Here is a 14499-nt window from a genome sequence, read left to right as displayed (position 1 = left end):
ATGTAATCAAATACATGTTGCAAAACCCGATCATGAGTGGTAGAATTGGTAAATGGGCTTATGCACTTATAAAATATGACTTGGCCTATGAACCATTGAAATCTATGAAAGATCAGGTCGTAGCAGATTTTATTGTAGAACATCGGATTGATGATACTCCTAAACTAGACATATCATATCTCACTGTTACTCCCTGGGCTTTATATTTTGATGGATCGGTTTGCAATGAATGACATCATGCTTGTTTCACCAAGTAACGCCTCCTTCGACTTTTCTAGCCGATTAAAAACTTATTGTACTAACAATCAAGCCGAATATGAGGCCCTTTTATTTGGTTTGGAGCTGTTAAATTGTATGGGAGTAAGACATGTGAAGACATTTAGTGATTCTCAGCTGGTGGTCCAACATGTATTAGAAGAATATCAATGTTTAGATGGTACTCTAAATAGTTACCTTAAAAAATGTTGGGGCATAATTAATTCTTTTGATGAATTCAGCATTCGGCACATCTCCAGGGTTGAGAATTGCAGAGCTAATAATTTGGCACAAGATGCATCAGGTTATCGGATAAAGCGAGGGAAATTCCACAACACCAAAAATCTGATAACCGGTACATTACTAGTTTCCTAGGTCACGGACCATCTAGGTATCAGATCCGGACCGTCCGACATTGACAGGGAAGTTCTCCTGGTCAATTCGGCTGATAATGAAGTCAGTGAAATTGATTGGAGGACACCCATAGTTAATTACCTACGAGATCCTAGTATCAGGATTGATAGGAACGTTCGGCGTACAACTTTCAAGTATGTTTTAATTAGTGATGAACTCTATCGACGAATGGTCAATGACGTCCTACTTAGATGCTTGGGCCCGGGTGATGCTATTAGCCATGGCCGAATTACATGAGGGGATTTGTGGTACTCATCAATCGACTCCAAAGATGAAGTTGTTATTGTGAAGATCTGGCTTCTATTGGCCTAACATGATAGTTGATTGTTTCAAGTACTACAAAGGATACCAAGTATGTCAGAAATTCGGCGACTTACAGTGGTCCCCGCAACCGAATTACATCCTATCATTAAACCTTGGCCTTTCAAAGGATGGAGATTGGACTTTATAGGAGAGGTTCATCATTCATCATCAAAAGGGCATCGATTCGTGTTAGTTGCCACGGACTATTTTACCAAATGGACTGAAGCCGTTGCTCTGAAGAATATGGCACATACGGAGGTAATTGAGTTCATAGCCGAGCATATTATTCATAGATTCGGCATTCCCCAAACTTTGACGGAGCTTCTTTCATGTCAAAGGAGGTACGTGAGTATGCTGAATTATATAAAATTAAGTTGCTCAATTCATCTCCAGATTATGCTCAGGCCGAGTCTAGTAATAGGACATTGATTAGCCTTGTAAAAATGAAGATATCTGATCATCCTAAGAATTGGCATAAGATTTTGTCTGAAGCTTTATGGGCTCATAGAATATCTAAGCATCATGCTACTAAAGTGTCTTCGTTTGAGCTTCTTTATGAGCAGGAAGCAGTGTTGCCTGTAGAGATAAGTTTAAATGTTGTCAGGTTTGCCAAGCAAAATGATCTAAATGTTGGTGATTATTATAATTCAATGATGGACAATATTGATGAAGTGACCGACAAGAGAGTGATAGCTCTAGGAGAAATAGAAAAGGACAAAATCATGATCGCCAAAGCTTACAACAAGAAGGTCAAGGCTAAGTCATTCTAGGTAGGGGACCTGGTATGGAGGACCATCTTGCTACTAAGGAGCAAAGCCCGAAAGTTTGAGGAATGGTCGTCAAGATGGGAAGACCCTTGCAAGATCACGCGGGTAATATCCGGTAATGCCTACTTGTTGCAAACGCTATAAGGCAAAGAGTTGCCCAAGGCACTGAACGGGCATTTCCTCAAGCAGTACCACCTTAGTATGTGGCATGATGCCTAAGAATCCGATGTGTTCACATCATGTTAGTTTCAACCTAAGTTAGTGCTTTTGGTCCGCTCAAGCTCCACCAAAAGGTAGGGGGCATGTGTTGAACACCAAATTGACTAAGCGGACGGTCCAGCCCTAAGGCCGGACGGTCCGTGGTCTGGACGGTCCACCACTGTGGCACGAACCGTCCGCACGCGCGAAGAGTCAGTTAGGGTTTCAAGTTTCTTGCGGGATTCGTTAGCTAAATCTGTGGAATTAGCTCGGGAGACGGCTTGTAACGGGTCCAGACCTCCCCCTCTATAAATATAGAGGACTACGACCGATTGGAACACCAACAATCGAATCAATTAATCAATATGCATCTCGTTTTTACCTTATGCATTATGAGTAGTTCTAGTTTAGCCCTAGTTTAGCCTTTCTCTACCTCTAATTCTTTACCTCTCTTCGGCTCTACGTTGGTTAGAAGCGTCTAGGGTGGCCTGCCGGCTCCTAAACAAGGCCTAGGACCTCCCCTCCCCGACGGGATCCTTCTCGGGAGTGATACCTAGGCGTCGCCGGCGAACTCCGCCGCCCCTGAGCACGCACGGACCGTCCGGCCATCAGGCAAGGAACCAGCCCCTGCGCTAGGTCGCGGACCGTCCGGCCCCTGGCCGCAAACCGTCCACTCCTCCGCATAGAGTACCATCACCGGTCCTCATTGCGGTGATTGGCGCCCGGATCAGCACCAACAAACTAACAAAACAATTATCAATATTTATTAATGTAACAAACATAATTTTTATAGGTGACCAACTAAAAATATAATCAATTTTGATCCAAGTGTAGCATAGTCGCAGGTGGAGGTGGCCAATAGGACGAGAGCGGGCCGCTATGCAAAGTGGTGGGTGAAGCACGGCTCGCGGGGACGGACATATATATTGGTTAACTAGCGGAGTGCCCATGCATTGCAACGGGAATATATAATACCTTATATACAAAATGTGTGTTATACTGTTATGAGAAAAGGTTTCATAATCAATTTGTGATCCTGGTCATACATAAATTTTGTTATTTTAATTTAGTTGTTTCACCACTACATTGCAACCATCAGTATCATGCAGACTTCGATATATGCCATGATTTGCATGGTCTCATCATTGGAGAGCACGTTCCACATATGCCAGAAGAAATTCCCCCATACATTGTTAGTCATCAGGCACACACCACCATACGCTCTTGCTTAAACAAAAAGACAAATGCGTGTGTTTGCGAAGAGAATTAAAGGCAGACCGTCACAAAAGCTACCCCGACGGTGGTGAGGATGACGAACTGGTCATTGTTGTCGGTCCTCCTCGGCGTCATCTCGGCGTCAATATGACGCTACAATCCTCAATATAGTAGTCGTCAAACACGCGCGACATGGTGAGTACCGATGACTCTTGGCTGGACTGCCAAACGAAGTGCACCTGGGCTCATCAGCGAGGTAGTACCCCTGGCCGTTGCACCATCGGATACGCTACTGCTCTACATACATCATGTTCGAGGACACTCACACAACGTCAGCAACGGCCGTCGTCCCAGCGCACAAGAATTCATGGCCGATCAGTGGCGACTTACGTGGCAGGTTGGGCTTCAGGTGGACGATGAGCTGGACGGCGTGATGGCGGCGGCGTCGTATGCGGTCCCTAGAACAACCCGAGAGTCATCGACGACCATGAGGTCCCCCTCCTTGACGATGGACAGCGCGGTACAGCCGCTTTGGACCGCGTCAAAGCGGCGGCTGCGCCGGAGCTTGTCGTACATAGCGGCGCATACGGCCACGTAGTACTGCTTCTAGAGGTTGAACTGGCAGTCACCAAGCTTCTTCTAGTCGTCGATGAGCGACGTCAATGCGAGTGCCTCCTGCTAATGGTGTTTATTCGGGTTTCCAAGTAAGAAATATGAATTCATGCTTGGCGTTGGTTTTATGAAAATGACTCACAAGTCAGATCCATGAAAAAAATATTACGAAGAATAAATGTCACGCATGCAAAAAGGAATTTAAGTAGAAAATATTATTCAAACAAAAGAAATTGCATGCAAAGCTCTTCTTTAAATACTACTCCCTTCATCCAAAAATATAATTCAAGAATCTCGGTGATACTTATTTACTACTACGCTTTGTGCAAGAGTAGCCGGTGGGCTTGAAGAGAGATGTAGTAGATGTGTTTTCTGTCATAGATGTAGACATAAACACACATGTGTTGTAGCGATAGCTACAACTTGTATTTGTTTGAGAGGTTGTGGGTTCAAATTCTCTTACACTCTTACGAACATGTCTGTTTTTTATTTTAACTAGACGTGTGTTGTACAGGAGAATGGAGAATGGAAATGGGAATGAGCTTTGCGGTGAGGGGGGAATAGGAAAGACAGAACAATGAACGAGAATGGCAGAACATAGAATGGTGGCAGAACATGGAAATTAGTTGTGCGGGGAGAAGAGAATGAGAATAACAGAACATAGAATGGTGGCACGAAATTGGTCTGGCTAATTGAAATTATTAATTTTTATTGGCATGAAAAGTGAAGAAAATAAATAATTTTGATATGCCTTTTTGGTCAACAAAAAAGGACGGAATATTTTTTTACTAAGTTTAAATCTAATTTACTTACATTTAAAAATATTTTTTTAGAATTGATTTCTGCTTGTTTGGCCGTCTGGTGTTTTTTCAGCACACAGAAATAAGTATTAGCGAATGAAAATCGATCCATTTCTATGGGTAAAAGACCATAACAATTATTATGGTCTACAAAAAATCTCTATTTTCCTGTGTATGATATCCTAATTTAAAACGCACCGAAGCAAAGGTGGATAGAAGCCTAGCTACTAACTGAATCTTTGCAAATATACAGGCAAACGCAAAGAAAAAACAATTGTTGGTTTGAAAAACTGAATATTTGACATGTATCCGCCGTTCAATTTCTGCTTGTGGTTAAGCATTAAACTTTCTTTAGTAGAAAGAGATGGGAAAAAACGAATGAGTAATAGTATACATTCTAAAGCCTGCATTACCAGCTTATCTGCCTGATGACTTGCCCGGTGAAAACCAGCAGCTACCTAATGCCAACACATTAACACAAATTGCTAGTTCAGAGACTGTTTTTCCCCTGACAAACCATGAAGCATACACGAATCCTACTGCTGTGGCATGCATGATGCTTGGTTCAGTTAATAAAGATTAAACAAGCACATACCGGCGAAGGAATTCATTGTCCGGAGCCTCCACGGTGCTTTGCCGCCCTTCGCTGGTTGCGAGAGAGTGAAGCTGCAACATGATCTGGTGAAGCGCCACCGATCGAGCACTTGGGAGGCCGGCGGCGTTTGAGCAGCCAGATCATGCTGGCAGCTTCAAGCTCTCACACCAGCGAAGTGTTCTTTCTTCCCCACCCGGATTTGGGACTCCCAGACGAGCAGAAGAGGAGTGAGGAGAGCATATGTGCAGCTAAAGTTTTGGCGTGTGCGAAGGCAAGGGGACGGCGGGAGGACGAGACGAAATCAGAGCACGACTGCGCGAGCCATGCACGGACGGAGGTTGCATTGGAGGCTGTTAAGCAGAGCACTGAATACATAAATACATGCATGCATGGTCCCTCGCGCGCCCACCCGGGCAGCGGGCACTCCCCCTCCTCGTGACGCTGCCGTTTTGCCCGAGCCAAGCGCTGTCGTGCTCGCTGCGTCTGCACGTATTCGTATGCGTCTCTGTTGTGTAGCCTGTCCTCGCGTTGGTAGCCTAGCTGTGCCCTGGCATGGGCAGCTCGGCACCAGCTGATTCTTGCGACCTCTCGATGCAACTAAAACAGCCTGTTCTGATTGCAAGCAACGTCTCTTTCCTCCTCTGAAGGATTGAATCTTCCAAGGACGGATTCAATCTTTCAAAATTGTCTTTTCTCTTCCAGACGAGCATGTAATTCAATCTTTCAGCAATTGTCTTTTCTCTTCCGGACGAGATGGGGATGGGTGACGGTTATCATCCAGCGTGCCAAGATGCTGATGGGGGATGGGCAGAGAAGATGTACCTTGACACCAGGAATGAGATGTGCTTGACTTGAAAATTACGTTTTTAGCATGCAATAATTCCAAAAGGAGTGATTATGATAGCTCAACGACCTGATAACACTTTTGTTTTGCTTATTATAAGCACCGAACAGAATTATGGCCTATCAGATTTGTTGCCTAAAGTGCTGAGATAGGTATCCGGTTTTGTCGATGTTCATTAAGGCCATTCTCAGCGGTTGTCGGTTGTTGGAACTTGCTCTCTGCTGCAAGTGGGCCAACGGGGGTGAACAATGGCGACAACAGGGTTACGTGCACGGGGGCAATAGCTCTGTTGATCTAGCCTCTCACGGGCACTGTGCGGGGGTATTTATAGGTGTCTGAGTGCCCAGCGTCTTGTGTTAAGGACGCATGTGCCCTCAGACGCCTAGTTTATCCCCGGAATATTCCCATAAAGCAGGGTTACAAGCTGTAATTACAAGTTTGCCTTTACAAGTCAGGCCCGTAATACAGAGGCGGCCACGCGGGGCCCGTTACAATGGGCCGGATCACACGTGGGCCTTGGGGCTGAACGAGGCCGCGCCGTGTGAGGTCGTCGCCGCAGGCCTTCGTCAAAGCGCCGAGTCCTGCGAAGGGTGTCCCTGCCCGCTTTGCCTCCGGCGGACCAGCGGCTGCAGCGAAGGCCTCGAGCGAAGGGTGGCGTCTTTGCCTTCGCTCCAACATTTGCCCTCCGAGGGACCAGTTCGACAAAGTCACCTGGTGCCGAAGACGTCGCTAGATGGCGGAGACGCTGCCCTCGCTCGAAGTGGTTCCGCGGGGGTTTTTGATGTGACCGTTGATGGACGGCGTACTGTTGGATTGCGGGTTTTCCGAAGCGTCGCGGCCTGTCGGGTTGTGGGTTTCCCGAGGAGCCGCGCCCTGCCTATAAAAAGGGGGGCGGGGGCGGCGCTGTTTGAATTCTGCTTTCCGCGCTCCGTAAAACCCTAGCCGCCCGCCGTCTTGCTGCTCCTTTTCCTCCGCTGCTCCCTTTGCTCGCCGTCGTTCTGGCTCGAGTGAAGCAAACCGCCCGCCGCCGCCGACGGTACGTAGCCATGCCATCCTCTTCTTCTTCCGCCACCGCCACGCCGCCGGCCGCCGCCTCGTCTGAGGAGACGTTGAGTAACGCGATGGTGGAAGAGTTGCGCGCCGGCGACTCTGTTGAATTCGGTGTGTCACGGATGACGTCAGGCCGTATTGAAGATATGCAGCGGTTGGGCTACTTTGGCGGCGGAGTCGCTCGTGCTCCGGGGACGGAGGAAGTCCCCGAGCCGGAGGGCGAGTTGGTTGTTTTCGAGGCGTTCTTCGCCGCCGGACTCCGCCTGCCTGCGCACCGGTTTGTCAGCGAAGTCCTGCGCAGATTCAGTGTTCAAATACATCAGCTTACGCCGAACGCCATAGTGGCGCTGGCGAAGTATGTCTGGGCGACGACTTCGTACGGCGGGCAGCCGTCGGTTGAAGTTTTCGCGAAGAATTATTGCTTGCATTGGCAGAAAAGGGTGGTTGAGGGCGGAGTTGCGCAGTTCGGGTCGTGCACTTTCACGCCGAAGACCGGCAAGACCACGATGCCAGTAGTGGAGTTGGTCCCGTGCGCCCGCAATAAGTGGGGCAGTTGGAATGAGTTTTGGTTTTATGTTGCTGAGGCTACTGTCGAAGGCCATCAAGGGCTCCTCGTGTCCGAAATGTGTTCTCACTATTACTCTGCGTATCCGCCTTTCGAAGTGGCAGAAGAGGATACAGACGAAGGGGCCCTTCGGTACGCCGCCGGTCAGAGCAGCGGGCGTGATTTGGTTGAAGAGTTTGCGGCGTACGGGGTCTGGCCCTTGGCGCACGGCTGGGCGCTGGGCGAAGTATGCCCTCGCCAGATGCCCTTTCACGGAGGAAGGGAGGTGCGAAGTCCTGCCTTCGCACTGAGTTTGCGGAACCGTGACCCGGCCGCCTTCGTGCGTGATGCAGAAGACTTGGCGGTGCGACTCGTGGGGCGCTACGTGCCGAAGACGGAAGGCCAGCGCAGTTTTGATATCCGTGGGTCAAACGATCGCTTGAACAGGGTCTTTGAATTAAATCAACTGCCGTACGACGGCTACCCTGGTCAGGACGAAGCAGACCGCCGCGGGAAGAAACCGGCGGTGGAGGCCGGAGGCGACCCTGCGCTGGCGGCCGCCACCTCTTCGAAAAAGAGAAAATTAGGTACTGCGATGGGAGGGCTTGGGGTGTCTGATAGTTTCGCTAGAGAGTTAATGAGGACGTGTGCGGCCCCGGGGGAGAGGATGTCTTCGCCCGAGCTCCGGGAGTCTTCGGCTCGGATGCTGAGGGTTACCGGGGGTTGCTGGCCTAAAAACATTCCTATCCCCTGGGATGAAGAGGACTGTTTTACATCTCGTATGGCTCGTCGGTGGAAAGTTTTTCCTTATGGGCGAAATATCGGTCATGTTGTGTGGGCAGTGATGGACAAGGATCGCCAAGCGGCGGCGCGGAAACGCCAGGCGACCGTGAGGGTTCATGAAGCCCGGCCGAAAAGGCAGCGGGGAGCATCGAAGGCTGAGGCCTCCGGCGGAGGCAAGCCGCCATTGCCGGCGAAGGCGGGTGCCTCCGCGCCTGGCAAGGCGCCGGAGGCGACGGTGGGCGCCGGAGGCCCCAAGCTGTCGAAGGTGGTGCCGTCCGCCAGCGGAGTGGCGGAGGCTGCGAAGGCGGCCCGATCGCTACCGCCGCCCGGCAAACGCGTTGCCGACTTCGGCACTGAGATTGATGTGGAGGATTATCTTGGGGGTGAGTCTATATGTATACACATTTTTTTTTTAATCTGTTGATGCGTTGCAGGGTTGGACGAGGGCCCGCTCGCTCTAGTTGTGCCTGGCGCGGCGGTCGCGACGGCTGCGCCAGCGCCGAAGGCGGGGGTAGAGACCCTTGGCGCTGGAGGCGAGGTGACTGCCCTCGCGTTGGTCAGAGACGAGGCGGACGCGGCGACCCGCCGGCTGAAAGGAGCAATGGAGGCGCTGAGTCAGGTCTGCCGAGCTTTTTTTTTTTTTTAACACGGGCCTTATGTGTGTTCTGCAGGTGGCTGACTTCACCAGCCGTACTGCGTCGGGGGCCCTTACGGCGACGTTGTCTGCCGAGGTCGAGAGACTTCGGACGCAACACGCGGACGCTGTCCGTGAGAAGTCGGCCTCCGACAGCAAGTGCCGCAAGCTGGCGGAGAAGGTGGCCGCCCTTGAGAAGGAGAAGGCAGACCTCCGGCGCCAGCTGATGGAGGAGAGAAGGGAGGCCAACGAAGCCATCGCCAAGGAGCAGTCTGCGCAGGCGGAGGCCAGGCTGGCGCGGGCGGAGGGCAATGTCGCCAGGGAGCTCGCCGGGGAGCTGCAGCGGCGGCTTGCTGCCTTCGAGAGCCGCGCGGAGGGGGCCGAGGCCGCGGCGCGAGCGGAGGCCGAACGGACGCGCACGCAGCTCATGACTTCATATCGCGAGCTGGGTGTGCGGACGAGCGACTTCGAGGTGCCGGAGCGAGAGGCCGGACTTCGCTGTCTGGAGTGGGTGCAGGAGGAACTGCAGGAGCTCCCCACTGTCTTGGCGGGGTTGATGTCGTTCACCTCCCTGGTCACCTGCGAGGCAGCGATGAACGCGCTCTCTCGCGAAGGCTGCCGGCACTTTGAGGCCCTCGACCAGGTGGATGAAGATTTTGGGCGAGATATCTTTGAGGTCGAAGACCCCGTGGTGAGGGAGTCCGCCGGGGCCCTCTATGACCGGATGTGGGGTTCATACGGTCGAGAGGTGGTCCGGGCGCGGGCCGAGGCTGCAAGGGCTCAGGTAACGTTGTCGTTTACTCGGTGCTTGCTGGATGCGGTTTGTGCGTGTGTTTGCTGAATTTTTGTACGTTTTGTCTTAGGCGGAGCGCGGCGAGCGGGTGGACGATTTTGGGGCGCTGAACAGCGCGCCGCCTGAGCCGGAGACCACCCCTGCGGAGGCCGCCACTGGAGTCGCCCCGGTGACCGCGGAAGATGCACCAGGCGCCCTTGTACCTGCTGCGGCCGGCGAAGGCCTACTCCCAAGGGTGGCCGAAGGCGCGTCTGATGCCCCCGCAGCTGCTGTGCCGGGCGCTGAAGATCCAGCGGAGACAACGGCGGAGGCGGCGGCGGAGGCTCCCGCAGCGGCAGGGCCTTCGCAGGTGGCGTAGGTGGTGTTTAGGGTTGAGGGATTTTTGGATGATGTACTGAATTTTGGTTGCTGCGCAGGTTCAAGATTTTGGGCCTGCGCACGCAACCGCTACTACTGGTTTTTTGGCGGCTTCGACCGCGGAAGGTGGAAATGAATGTGGTGGGTCTGTTTCTGAGTTTTTTGATTTTACTGACTCTGGGAGCTCGGCTGAATGGACCGAGGAGTCGTCGGAGGAGGACTTGGACTATTTTGCGGCCCTGGACGAGGCTGCGGCGGAGGCTGCGCTACATGCTGCGGACGCGCCAGGCGTGCCCGGTCCTAGCACCGGGCACCGACGACGAAGGGCGGTTGCGAAGCGTAGGATTAGTGCGGAGGAAGGGGCTCAGCTTCGCGTTAGTAGGGTTGGTCGGCAGGAGCTGCTGTCTTTGCCGGCCGTCTCGGGTGTGGGGGAAGGGGAGCTGCGAAGCCTTTTTGCTGGTGAGGAGCTTAGGATAATGTTATTTAATTATAGAGAGATGGGGATTATTCCTAAGGTTGAGCCGATGTAGGGCGTGGTGCCCTCGCTTGTGTATGTGCAAGGGTTTGTAAAATGGAGTAGTGTGCCCTCGCGTGCTTGTGCCTGCGAGGGCGCTGTGTACTTTGACTGGTGTGATTGATTGTGCTGTGCCAGTGTGATTATAATTGGTCTTGCTGTCGCTTCTGCTTTTGCCATACTGGGTCGGCTGCGCCCTTGGGCGGTTTTTGCGGTAGGCTCCGGCTGCGCCTTTTAGGCGACTTCTACGCGAAAAGCCTTCGCGATAGACTTTGATTTTTGCGCACTTGTGGAGCTAAGTCCGGCTGCACCCTTGGGCGACTTCTGCGCGGTTAGTCTTCGCGATAGACTTCGATTCTTGCGCACTTGTTGTGCTAAGTCCGGCTGCACCCTTAGGCGACTTCTGCGCGGATAGTCTTCGCGATAGACTTTGATTTTTGCGCACTTGTTGTGCTAAGTCCGGCTGCACCCTTAGGCGACTTCTGCGCGGATAGTCTTCGCGATAGACTTTGATTTTTGCGCACTTGTTGTGCTAAGTCCGGCTGCACCCTTAGGCGACTTCTGCGTGGATAGTCTTCGCGATAGACTTTGATTTTTGCGCACTTGTTGTGCTAAGTCCGGCTGCACCCTTAGGCGACTTCTGCGCGGATTGGTCGCACGCGAGGGTGGCTAGCGCTTAGCCTCGCGGTGACTTCGAATTGGTCGAATGCCGAAGACCGTTGTCGCGGTCTTTTTTCGACACATGCTTTTGCGGGGGATTTTTCTCACATATATTACATGGCTCCGCCTCGTTAAAAACCTCACCCCCCGGGAGGAAAAGAGTGCGGGCCGGTACAAGATTGTTTGCGGTGAATTACAAGGGCGAACTCAGCCCTAGGAATTAAACAAAAAATTTACGAAGGTTGTCAATGTTCCAGGAGTGCTCCAGGTCCTCGCCATCTGGCGTTGCGAGCCTGTAAGCGCTGGGGGAAGCTTTTGTCTTGACTATGAAGGGGCCCTCCCACTTGGGCTCCAGCTTGCCCTTGGACTCCGTCCGAGCTGTTCGGATGAGTACGAGGTCCCCCGCGCTGAACTCCTTTGGGATGACTGCGCGGTCGCGCCATGCTTTGGTCTGGGCTTGGTATTTGTTTAAGGCCTGCAGGGCGGAGACCCGGTCTCCGTCAATGAGATCTTTGGAGGTTGGCTCATCCACGTCAGGGGTGGCTGACGGAGCTGTGCGCGGAGACCCGTGTTTTATTTCTTGCGGGGTCATTGCCTCTGATCCGTATAGAAGGCGGAAAGGAGTGAACCCGGTCGCCCTGCACTCGGTTGTGTTCAGCGCCCAGACTGCCTCCGGTAGCAAGTCGGTCCATCTGCCCTTTTTCTCGTCGAGGAGCATCTTCTTGATGGCTGTGAAGATTTTCCCATTGGCACGCTCCACGACTCCGTTGGACTGCGGATGATAGACTGAAGCGAAGGCAAGCTTGGTGCCAATGGAAAAACAGAAATCCTTGAAATCTTGATTGTCAAACTGCTTGCCGTTGTCAACTGTTAGCTCGGACGGTACTCCGAAGCGGCAAACAATGTTCTGCCAAAAGAATTTTTGGGCAGTCTTTGATGTGATTGTGGACACAGCCCTCGCTTCAATCCACTTGGTGAAGTATTCGACGGCTACGAAGGCGAACTTGAGGTTCCCCTGAGCGGTGGGCAAGGGCCCGACGATGTCCAGGCCCCAGCGCTGAAGAGGCCATGTATGGGCGACCAGCTTTGTGTATTGCGAGGGGTTGCCTGACCGAGGAGAGAACTTCTGGCAGGCTTCGCAGGACCTTGCGACTCGATTTGCGGCGCAGATCATTGCAGGCCAGTAAAACCCTTGTCGGACCACCTTAGCAGCCAGGGCCCTTGGCCCCGCGTGCGAGCCGCAAGTTCCACTGTGGACCTCGCGCAAGATTTGGATGCCTTCGGTTTCGGTGACGCATTTAAGCATTGGCTGACTGACCCCCTTCTTGTATAATTGGCCCTCGATTAGCGCGAAGTCCCGGCTCCGATGCTCGAGGCGCTTCGCCTCACTGACGTCGGTTGGGTGATAGTATCCCTGTAGAAACAGGGTTATTGGGGCCCGCCAGTCTTCGGTCATGATTAGGTGGACTATACGGTGGCCCTCGCTATCATTTGTTATTTGGAGCCCTTCGGGGCTCCGGACGGCTGGCGTGCCGATGGTGTGAAAGAATACGTCGGAGGGCAGGGGCTCGCCCCTGGCGGCGGCCTTGGCTAATGCATCGGCCTCCTCATTCTTGGCCCTGTCCACATGCTGTAGGGTGAATCCCTTGAACTGCCTCTCGAGACTTCGGATAGCCGCGAGGTATTGCATGAGCGCGGGGTCTTTTGCTGCATAGTCTTTTTCGACCTGACCGGCGACTATCTTGGAGTCTGTTTTGATGATACAGGTGGTGACTCCGAGGGCCCTTAGCTTGCGGAGGCCGAGGATGACTGCTTCATACTCTGCTATGTTGTTTGTACATTTGTCGGATTCCAGAGCGAAGCTGAGGCGTGCTGCATATCTGTGTTTGACTCCGGCTGGTGAGGTGATGACTGCAGCGACGCCTGCCCCCGCATGACACCATGCACCGTCGCAATGGATAGTCCAGACCTTTTCTGTGGATGGGTCCGGCTGTGTTACTGGCCCAGTCCAGTCGACGACGAAGTCTGCCAGGACTTGCGATTTGATGGCTGTCCTGGGCTCGAAGCTGATGTGGTAGCCGGAGAGCTCGGCTGCCCACTTGGCGATTCTCACTGATGCCTCCGGGTTCCTGAATAGTTCGCCGAGTCCCCTGTCCGAGGTGACTCGGACCTTGAATGCTTCAAAATAATGGCGCAGCTTGCGCGAGGACATAACAACTGCGTAAGCAATCTTCTCCAGCTCTGTCATGTTGCATTTGGATGGTGTCAGGACTTCGGAGACATAATAAACAGGGCACTGTCTGACTGCGCCTTCGACTGTCTGCTCCTGCACTAGTGCCGCGCTGACCGCGTGCGGCGAAGCCGCGACATAGAGCAATAAGGGGAGCGAGGAGTCTGGGCTTGTGAGGATGGCCAGCTCCGCCAGGTACTGTTTTAATGAGGCGAAGGCCGCTGCTTGCTCCGGTCCCCAAGCGAAGTCCTTCGCGCCGCGGAGGGTTTTGAGGAAGGGGAGACTTCGCTCGGCGGACCTGGAGATGAATCTATTGAGGGCGGCCATCCTGCCTGTCAGGCGCTGGACGTCCCTGGCGGACTGCGGAGGCGACATATCGACGATGGCCTGGATCTTGGTTGGGTTGGCCTCGATGCCTCGGCGGGACACCAGGTAGCCCAATATCTTGCCCTGGCGGACACCGAAAACGCACTTTTCCGGGTTTAGGCGGAGTCGTGCATCTCGCATGCTCGCGAATGTTTCCGCCAGGTCGGCGAGGTGGTCCTCCTTATTTTTGCTGGCGACGACGATGTCGTCCACATATGTGAATACATTTCTGCCGACCTGCCCTTCGAGCACCGTTTTGGTGAGTCTGGAGAAGGTGGACCCGGCATTCTTGAGACCCTCCGGCATTCTGACAAAGCAATAAGTGCCGAAGGGTGTTATAAAGCTGGTGCTGGCCTTGTCTTCCTCCTTCATGTATATCTGGTGATAGCCGGAGAAGCAGTCGAGGAGGGACATGACCTCGCATCCGGCCGCGCTATCGACTATTTTGTCGATCCGTGGCAACGGGAAATTGTCCTTTGGGCAGGACTTATTGAGACTGGTGAAGTCTATGCACATGCGCCATTTTCCGCTTTTCTTCTGCACCATCACGACATTGGAGAGCCAC

The 14499-nt window shown here is 52.8% G+C and overlaps 1 long non-coding RNA gene and 1 other non-coding gene across 2 annotated transcripts; both read right to left on the bottom strand.

Moving 5' to 3' along the window:
• Positions 1 to 3188: 3188 nt before the first annotated feature.
• LOC115032951 (MIR167iHG) lies at positions 3189 to 5506 on the bottom strand. The gene is made up of 2 exons (NR_163719.1): positions 5160 to 5506; positions 3189 to 3827 (listed from the first exon to the last, which is right to left on the bottom strand). It is a non-coding gene; the product is annotated as an MIR167iHG (long non-coding RNA).
• On the bottom strand, positions 5207 to 5336 carry MIR167i (microRNA MIR167i). The gene has a single exon (NR_121082.1). It is a non-coding gene; the product is annotated as a microRNA MIR167i (primary transcript).
• Positions 5507 to 14499: the final 8993 nt, after the last annotated feature.

Source organism: Zea mays, chromosome 9 (assembly GCF_902167145.1).
Source record: "Zea mays cultivar B73 chromosome 9, Zm-B73-REFERENCE-NAM-5.0, whole genome shotgun sequence".
NCBI lineage: Eukaryota > Viridiplantae > Streptophyta > Magnoliopsida > Poales > Poaceae > Zea > Zea mays.
Note: the sequence above shows the minus strand (reverse complement) of the source record. Positions and strands in the feature narration are given on the sequence as shown.